The sequence below is a fragment of the Sturnira hondurensis genome, unplaced genomic scaffold (assembly GCF_014824575.4).
Source record: "Sturnira hondurensis isolate 20B ecotype Veracruz unplaced genomic scaffold, ASM1482457v3 Scaffold0000648, whole genome shotgun sequence".
In the NCBI taxonomy this organism is placed as follows: domain Eukaryota; kingdom Metazoa; phylum Chordata; class Mammalia; order Chiroptera; family Phyllostomidae; genus Sturnira; species Sturnira hondurensis.
Genome location: NW_028073279.1, coordinates 13,352,949 through 13,361,981, shown reverse-complemented (window position 1 = coordinate 13,361,981; position 9,033 = coordinate 13,352,949). Strand labels below are relative to the sequence as shown.

General features: G+C 40.8%; 1 pseudogene; it reads left to right on the top strand.

Annotated features, from left to right (window-relative positions):
- Positions 1–328: 328 nt before the first annotated feature.
- LOC118985500 (bridging integrator 3-like) lies at positions 329–8,720 on the top strand (annotated as a pseudogene).
- Positions 8,721–9,033: the final 313 nt, after the last annotated feature.

Below are 9,033 nucleotides of genomic sequence, written 5' to 3'. Positions count from 1 at the left end.
AACCATTCCCCTCACAGTGCCTGGACACCCTTTACAAATCCACTGAAGTAGGCGTTTAAGCAACACCTTACTTACCCCAAATTGAAATAGAGACTAGCAAAGGACTGTGTTTAATAACATCTCAGGAGTCCATTTAGCTCAGTATGTCCATTACCAGAGTTTTATTAATGCTTGTGATGTGGCAGGCCTTGACATGATGCTGACAACTCCTCCATGGATAGAGAGAGAGGGCCTCCTGTCCTTAAGGAAAACACACTCCTGAAAGAAGAGACGAGACAGACATTAAAAAAGTAACTTGTGATGATTGTGATGAAATAAAGAAACAAGGATGAGCCCAGAACAGAGACTGGCGGGGCAAGGAGCTGCTTTATGTAGGGTGAAAGTTAGAGGCTCTGAGCAGATAACACTGAAGCTGATTCCACAGAGACAGAGTGGAGCTGGCGCCTGTGCAAAGGTGTGAGGCACAGGGTGCTTGGGAAAAGTGTGGCTTCTGAGAGTTTTCCTCAAGGCCTGACAAATGGATTTGGGTGCATCTAAAATGATCTCCAAGCAGCACTATTCATAGTAGCTCCGAGGTGGAAACAACTCAAATGTTCATCAGCTGATGCATGGACAAACAAAATGGTCAATGTCCATATGATGGAATGCAGCTCAGCCATTTAAAGGAATGAAGTACGATAAAGGAATGTAGTACAGGCTACTGTGTAGACAAATGTTGAAAACCTGATGCTCATTGAAAGTCACTGGTCATGATATTGCATGATTTCATTTATATGAAAAGTTCAGAAGAGGCAAATCTATAGAGACAGAGAGGAAATTAGTGATACCAGGGGCGGGAGAATTGGGAAGTGACTACTAGTGGATATGAGGGCTCCATTCAGGGTAAAGGAAGTTTCTAGAACTAGACATTGGTGGCGGTTGCACAACGTCTTGGAGGCACTTAATGCCACTGAATGGTACATTTCAGAATGGTTAAAATAGTAAATGTTATGTTATATATATTTTACCACAAGAAAAATGTATGAAAGAAATGATCTCCCAGACAGACATGACTACAACCACCATTGAACTCTCCAATTTACCAAACTTCTTACACTTCAAACCACACACGCTTGAAAGGCAGACCATGGCTAACTTTTCTTTCCCTTCCAAACCACTTCCTCTTTCTTGTGCCTTTGAAACTACAGAAAAACCTGGTATGGTCTCCCCCCTCCCTGCCCCTTCACTCATGAAAACATATGCGAACATGGTAAAACTGTACCACCCTAGAATTGCACCATACATAGTGAAAGCCAGAGAAAATTGAATGTTTAGCAGTTGCTTATGCTTTATGACTTCTGTGGGCACCCAGGAGCCTCATCCTGGTCTCACTCATTTTGCTTTTTATTGAACTGATATACTTTTTTAAGTGTGTGCTTCTAATGCTTAATTACATGGTCCACATCTTTCCTGACTGGTGCCCTGAATATTTAACCAGGACGACTAAACCATTTCTGGTTTCCTACTTTTATTTTCCAGTGTGTGTCAGAAAGCGTGCTGGCAGGAGATCAAACACCCAGGCTTAACGCTTTGAAGTGGATGTCATGGTAGGTGTTGTAGACGCAAAAAGACACTAAAACAGGAGCGAGCAAGAATATTAACCCTTTAGAGACGGGACANGAAAAACCCGGTATGGTCTCCCCCCTCCCTGCCCGTTCACTCATGAAAACACATGCGAACATGGTAAAACTGTACCACCCTAGAATTGCACCATACATAGTGAAAGCCAGAGAAAATGGAATGTTTAGCAGTTGCTTATGCTTTATGACTTCTGTGGGCACCCAGGAGCCTCATGCTGGTCTCACTCATTTTGCTTTTTATTGAACTGATATACTTTTTTAAGTGCGTGCTTCTAATGCTTAATTACATGGTCCACATCTTTCCTGACTGGTGCCCTGAATATTTAACCAGGACGACTAAACCATTTCTGGTTTCCTACTTTTATTTTCCAGTGTGTGTCAGAAAGCGTGCTGGCAGGAGATCAAACACCCAGGCTTAACGCTTTGAAGTGGATGTCATGGTAGGTGTTGTAGACGCAAAAAGACACTAAAACAGGAGCAAGCAAGAATATTAACCCTTTAGAGACGGGACAGCTGTGTCTCATTGATTCACAGGTTCCAGGGCACCAGCTCTATCCTTTTATACATTAGCGAGGGGCTGTGGAGGGAGCATAGATTTTGGAGTTGGAGGCTACTTTCAAATTCCATTTCATTTACTCAGCTAACTATTGGACATGGGGAGGGTTGTTAAAAAAAGCTAACAGGCCTTGGCTGGCGTAGCTCAGTGGATTGAGCGCGGGCCTGCGAACCAGACGATCGAGGTTCGATTCCCAGTCAGGGCACATGCCTGGGTTGCAAACCGGTTTCCTTGCAGGCTAACTACCTGCAAGGAATGCACAAAAGGCAACCATACATTGATGTTTCTCTCCCTCTCTAACTTCCCCTCTATAAATAAATAAATAAATAAAATCTTTAAAAAAAAAGCTAACAGTATATATCAAAAGCAGCTAGCACAGCATAACTCATAGAAAATACTCAATAAAAGGAAATTAATATTGAACATAGAAATAATAAAAAACCTCTCCAGAAAAAAAAGTGAGTGGATGTTTGAAATGGTGATTCACCAGCATAGAGCAGACAAGGACCAGCTCTAGTCAGACTCAATGTCCTTAATAGATATAGGCCTGTTCAGATTGTTTGTTTCTTGTTGTGTGATTTTGGCAAATTGTGTCCGTCAAGTTTTTGGCTGTCCTGTTTTATCAACAGATCTTTTACTGAGGGTCTGTTGGTGGTAAACTTAGTTTTGGTTACCTAAAAGCTTAATTTTTCCTTGATCTGCAAAAATAGTTTTATTGGGTGTACAACCCTAAGTGTTCAGTTGTTTTCTCTTAGGCTTCTAAATATATATTTTCTATTCTACTTAGTTTCTCTAATGGTTTTGGAGAAGCTTAGTGTCAGTCTAATTATTGTTTCCTTATAGGTGGGTTAGCTGTTCTCCTTATTTGCTTTTCAGATCAGTCTTTATCTCCGGTGCTCTTTTGTGTTACTATGACAGGCCTAGGTGTAGATTTGTTTTATTTATGCAGCTTCAGATTCATTGGATTTCTGTCATCAAGGTTCAAACATTCTTAGTGATTGGCTCTTCAACTATCTTCTCTTCTCCATTTTAAAATCATCTTTGACAAAAGTATAATTAAATATATACTAGACCTCCTCATTTTATTCCCCTGCTTTCATAAACTCTTTTGTGTTGTCTGTATTGTCGTATTATTATATTATGGGTAATTTCATTAGATACTTCTGCAGTTTATTCAGCTGCTCTTCAACTCTCTTACCTAGTACGTAATGTTTTGTTTAAGTTTTTAAACTCACTTATTACATAGTCAACATTTAGAATTTCCTTTTGATTCTTTCTCAGGTCTCCTGGTTCATTTTTGCTCATGTAACAGAGCTGAGCAATAAACCCTGTAAAACTAAAGTGCTACAGGGATGGAGCTGAGTAGTCGGTGAATTCTTTCTGGGAAGAATCTTCCAGGGAAGCATCAGACAGCAGGAGATATTTGAGAACAGCTTTGAATAATTAATACAAGTTTTCTGGGTGAGCAAGAAAGGTGAATGCATTCTAGGCTGAGAACATGACCTGAATGGAAGGAAGTTTTGTGCCTTAAAGGAATTAATCAAACTTTTCTCTTTTTTATTTCCAGACACAGAATAGGTACTTAACAAAGGCTTATTAACTCACTTTCTTTAGCCATCCTTTTTGCTCATTGTTGCAGACATGATACTTGCTTCTCTAAAATTGTCCTACCTTTGCTCGTTAGTAACAAAATCCTAGTTTCAGTGGAGCTAGCAATGTGTGCAGCTAAAAGACTGTTTCCCGGCCTCCCTTGCAGCTTGAGAATAGAAAAATAAATTATTGAGAGGACTTTTGGGAAAATTGCACAAGAAATTGATAGACAGCTGATTTTTGCTTTATCCTTATATTTTGATTCCTGCTTTGAATAGAGTATTCATGGTCATGGGTCCAGTGGCTATCTGAAACAAACCATGGGTTAACCTTGAGAATGGAAACCACATGAACCTGGTACTAAAGTGAAAGTCAGAAAGAGCTCAGGTACATGATGACAGTGTGAAGTCACCATACTCATCCTAAACGCCTATTTTAAGATATATATTACATGAAAAATAAATTTCTAGCATTTATGCCACCATTATTTCTATTCTGTGCTAGTATCGGCCAATTACAATTCTCACTGATATGTCCCCAATTCAGCATCCATTCTAGGAATCTAGGTGACTAGAACACTTACATGTGCTTATGCCTAGAAATTACTATTTGGAAAATTCACAGAAATACCGAGAGAATTTTCCAGCTGGACTCCATTCCCAAGTTGGATCTCAAAGGCAGTTTTATACCAACCATATAACCTGGAAGAATTCCAGAAGCCTTTTAAGAAGACAAAGTGGCTGCTGTTGCTGCTGATACTGCTGTAGTTTAGTGAAAACTGAAAGGCCGGAATGATGACCTTTCAAGAAGAACAAATGTTGTTAAATAATGGATTTCAGCCCACCTCCTGCTACCGTCAAGAGCAAGAGGATGAAAAGGGAATCCTATTCTTCTATTAATAACTCCTCAGTCAGTTTCATGCTGACAAAGCAGAAATCAACTGTAAAATTAGCAATTTTGCCTGCAAATTAGCCCCTTGCAAAGCCATAAAAAGAGGAAAGGAATTAAGAAAAATTCTATTAATGAAGTCAAGGATGGGAAATCCAAGAGTGATAGAGCATAAATACCTAGACAACTGATACTTATTTTAAGGAAGATATTACCCACGTTTGAAATAGCTGCTTATAGCTGTATATGAAGAAAGTGTTAATTTATAGTCCTTGGATCAGTGGCCTTTCTTAATGGCTCCTTGGAGCAAATCTATCAGAACTTAAGGAGCACAAGGTTTAGGTTGATGTTAATAAAAACTAACCCATCTACCCTTATCTGAGCTATTACTCTTCTAGTTTAGAAAGGCAATGCACTAAGTGGAAAGAAGTTAACTTCAGAGGCAGAAAAGGCGAGCTTTGAACCTGGCTCTGCTCCTGCACTAGCCTTGGGAACATCTTTTCATCATCCTGGGCCTCTTAGTATGTCTTCTGTCAAAACAGAGAGTGACCGTGTTTCATTGTGTTAGCATGAAATTAAGTACCATGCAAAGAATTTGGCCCTTAATAAGTTGTTAGCAAATGTTACTCCCCTTCTCCTTTCCCTTCAAGACCAGAGGGCCAGGAAGTACAAACCTCACAAAACCAGGCAAAGCCGTTACACTTAGCTTTGTGCCATTTCCCCTGTAATCAATCCCTACAGAGGAGCTGAATATGTTTTCATAATTTATAACTGGTGTCAAGCAACAGGCTCCTATTTGCAATTTTATGAAAACATTAAATCAGTGTCCAGTGGTGGTGGTGGTGGGGGTAATCAGAAAGATGAAACTGAGATCCCTTTAATGCTAAAAGGCAGGGAGCCCCATTTCCAAGAAATTTGAACTTGGTACAATTTGCTTCATTTGTAGCTTTGGTAGTTTTCACTACAGTCATCTGATACTTCTTAAATTCCAAGGGGATATGAGGGGTTAGTGCTCTTTCGGAGGTCCTAGGTGAGTCTCAGTCATTCCTGTTTTCTTAGTTCAAGAGGGTGTTTCATCTCTGAAACACACATTTTTTAGTCCTAGGGCTGAAAAATGGCAAGATATAGACAAAGCGAATCAATCCACAATGCACATGGAAGACCGACACTATTTGAAGGTAGATAAATGAGAAAGACCTGAACAGCATGTTAAAAATCTTTTTCTAATTGGTGGCTATAGCTTACAAGACTGGGCAAATTTATAAAAATTTAACTATATTAGGAACACAAGTCGTCACTTCTGAACGGTTGTATTGTAGTCCCCAAATCTTCTCCCTTCTTCCTCTTCAGATTTCCAGATCCTAGGATCTGGTTTAGGTGGGATGCTTAGAGACAAATTCTTCCACTACCTCAGCATTGAGTGGTTTTTCTACCTGTGCTTGAGCATCTCCAGGGATAGAGAAAAACATGCTCCCAGAGCAGTTTAGTTCACATGTGCATTGAGAAGCTCTGATGTGTTGTGCAGAGGATGTGTCTTACTTCCTAGGGCTGCCATGACGCAGTACAGTAGTCTCCCCCTCTTTTTAAAATTTAATTCTATTAAAATTTGATTGAATTTATTGGAGTGAGATTGATTAATACAATTATATAACTTTCTTTTTTAATTTTCATTATCATTTTTTAATTTTTAATTTTAATTTAATTTTTTATTTAATTCTTATTCAATTACAGTTTTCTGTTTTATATTCCCAGCCCCACCCCCCAGTGCCCCCCACCTCCCTCCCATTTCTGCCCCTCACCTTAATTATTGTCCATGTGTGCTTTATACTTATTCATGTGAGTCCCTCCCCTTTTCCCCTATGGTTCTCTCCTCTCTCCCCTCTGGGCCCTGTCAGCCTGTTCTGTATTTGAATGTCATTGGTCATATTTTGCTTGCTTGTTTGTTTTGTTGTTTAGATTCCTGTTAAAGGTGAGATCATATGGTATTTGTCTTTCACTGCCTTTATTTCGCTCAGCATAATGCTTTCCAGTTCCATCCATGATGTTGCAAAAGGTAGGAGCTCCTTCTTCCTTTCTGCAGCATAGAATTCCATTGTGTAGATGTACCATAGCTTTTTGATCCAGTCATTTATCGATGGGCACAATTATATAACTTTCAAGCATACTGTTCTATAGTACATCATTTGCATATTATATTGTATGTTCACCATCCAAAGTAAAGTCTCCTTCCATCACCAATTATCCCCATTTACTCTCTTCTACCTTCCCCCTTCCCTCTTATAATCACCATACTGTTGTTGGGGTCTGTGAGTTTTTTTTCTTAGTCTCCCCTGCCCTTGTTATCAGTTTTGCTCTCTACGGTTTCAGTCCCTGCCATCCTCCCTCCACCAATCAACTGCAGCCTGAAACTATTAAATGGAAAATTCCAGAAATATACAGTTGATAGGTTTTAAATTGCACACTGTTCTGAGTAGTGTGATAAAATCTTGTACTGTCAGCTCTGCCCTGCCCAGGATGTAAATCACCCCTTTGTCCAGCATATCCACCTGTGTATGTCCCCGTCCATTGGTCACATAGTAGCCATCTTGCTTATGAGGCTGATTGTCACAGTATTGTGGTGTTTGTAGTCAAAGAACACTGATTTTACTTACGAATGTCCCCAGACTACAAGAGGAGTGATGGCAGCGACTCAGAGATGCCAAAGAAAAGCCATGGGTGCTTCCTTTATGTGAAAAGATATTTTGAGACAGAGAGAGGCCATATTTACATGACTTTTATTATAGGATACGGTATTGTTGTAATTATTCTATTTTGTTAATAGTTGTTGTTCATCTCTTTCTGTGCCTCGTTTATCAATTAAACTTTATCACAGGTGTGTGTATAGAAAAAATATGTATATGGAATTTGGTACTATCCATGGGTCAGGCATTCACTGAGAATCTTGAAATGTGTTATCCTATGGATAAAAGGAGACCACTGTACCACAAACTAGGGGACATAAAACAACAGAAGTCAATTATGTCACAACTCTGATTGTTACAAGTTTGAAATCAAGGTGTCAGCAGGGCCCAGCTCCCTCTGAAACCTATAGGGAAGAAGCCTTGCTCCAAGCTCCTTGCCTCTGCACTGATATGAGCCCCGCTGAGCATTCTTGTATATATAGTGTTTCATGCATATGTTTGTGTTGACTTCGCCCCAGTGTAATTTTCCACGCTAGGTAAAGTAAATGTGTTTTTAAAAAAGAAAGAATACAGGTAAACTGAGTTGCAACTGAGTACCCCAGTGTCAGGTCCAGATTCAGGATCCTGAGCTGATTGCCTTTCAAGACTGGGAAGCCCCCAAAATAGATCATTGCCCAAACAGTGAAGAGAGAGACCTTGAAAGGGAGGAATGAGAAACTCCAGCAGCTGGAAGTGCAGACCAAGAGGCTTCAGAAGGACAGGAAGGAGAGCTCGGATGATGACCTAGTCATGCCCAAATCTGCTGTGAAAATATCCCTGGATGTCTTCTCCAATCCCCTCTGTGAGCAAGACCAGGACTTTCTGAACATGGTGACAGTGCTGGACATGGCCATGAAACAGATGGATGCCTTCGATCAGGAAAAGGTGAACCAGGTTTGAAGGACCTTGACTGAATCCTTAAAAGAGTTTGGCAGGTCTTCCCAAGCCTCAGCATGGCAGCGAAGCAGTGGGAGCAGGCCTTACAGGATAATAGGCAATTGAAGGCCGATGTGGAAAAGTACAAGGAAAAGGAAAAGATGAGGCCAGTGCTGGCCAAACTTCACCATGCCCAAGACAAGCTTCAGCCTGTGTGGTAAGACTTGGGAGCCAGATCAAGCAGTTCCTGGATGAAACACTGCAGTTCTCCAATAACTCACTCAACTACCCCCAGCACAGCTTTGAGTTCCTGATCCTAGCACAGATGGCACACTACTCTGAAATGCTTCAGATCTTTGGAAACCTGTCCCATCAACTTGACCAGCTAGCCACCCAGTTAAGCAGCAAGAGTAGGTGAATGAAGCCAAACTGAGTGAGTTCAGAGCCCTCTCTATGGTGGCAGCTGACTGAATGTCTATTACCCTGGGAAGACAACTGGGATACCAGTCAATCAGTTTTTTCAAGTGTAAGCTCAGGCTTCAACCCAGCAAAAAGCCCTCCCTTTGGGAAGAGGATGACAGCTGGAGGGTTGGGGCAGAAGCAGCTCCTGCTCTATCTCACCAGCTCTTTAGAATAAGCCTGGCACCAGGAGCCCCAAGCAGGCTACTATCTCCCCACCCAATAGCAAGAGTTTGCAGACTCCAGTAAGTGTGTAGAAAAACCCCAGGGGCGTTCTTATTTCCACAAATCCATCTACAATGCATCCTGGCCTAAGGCCAGAGCA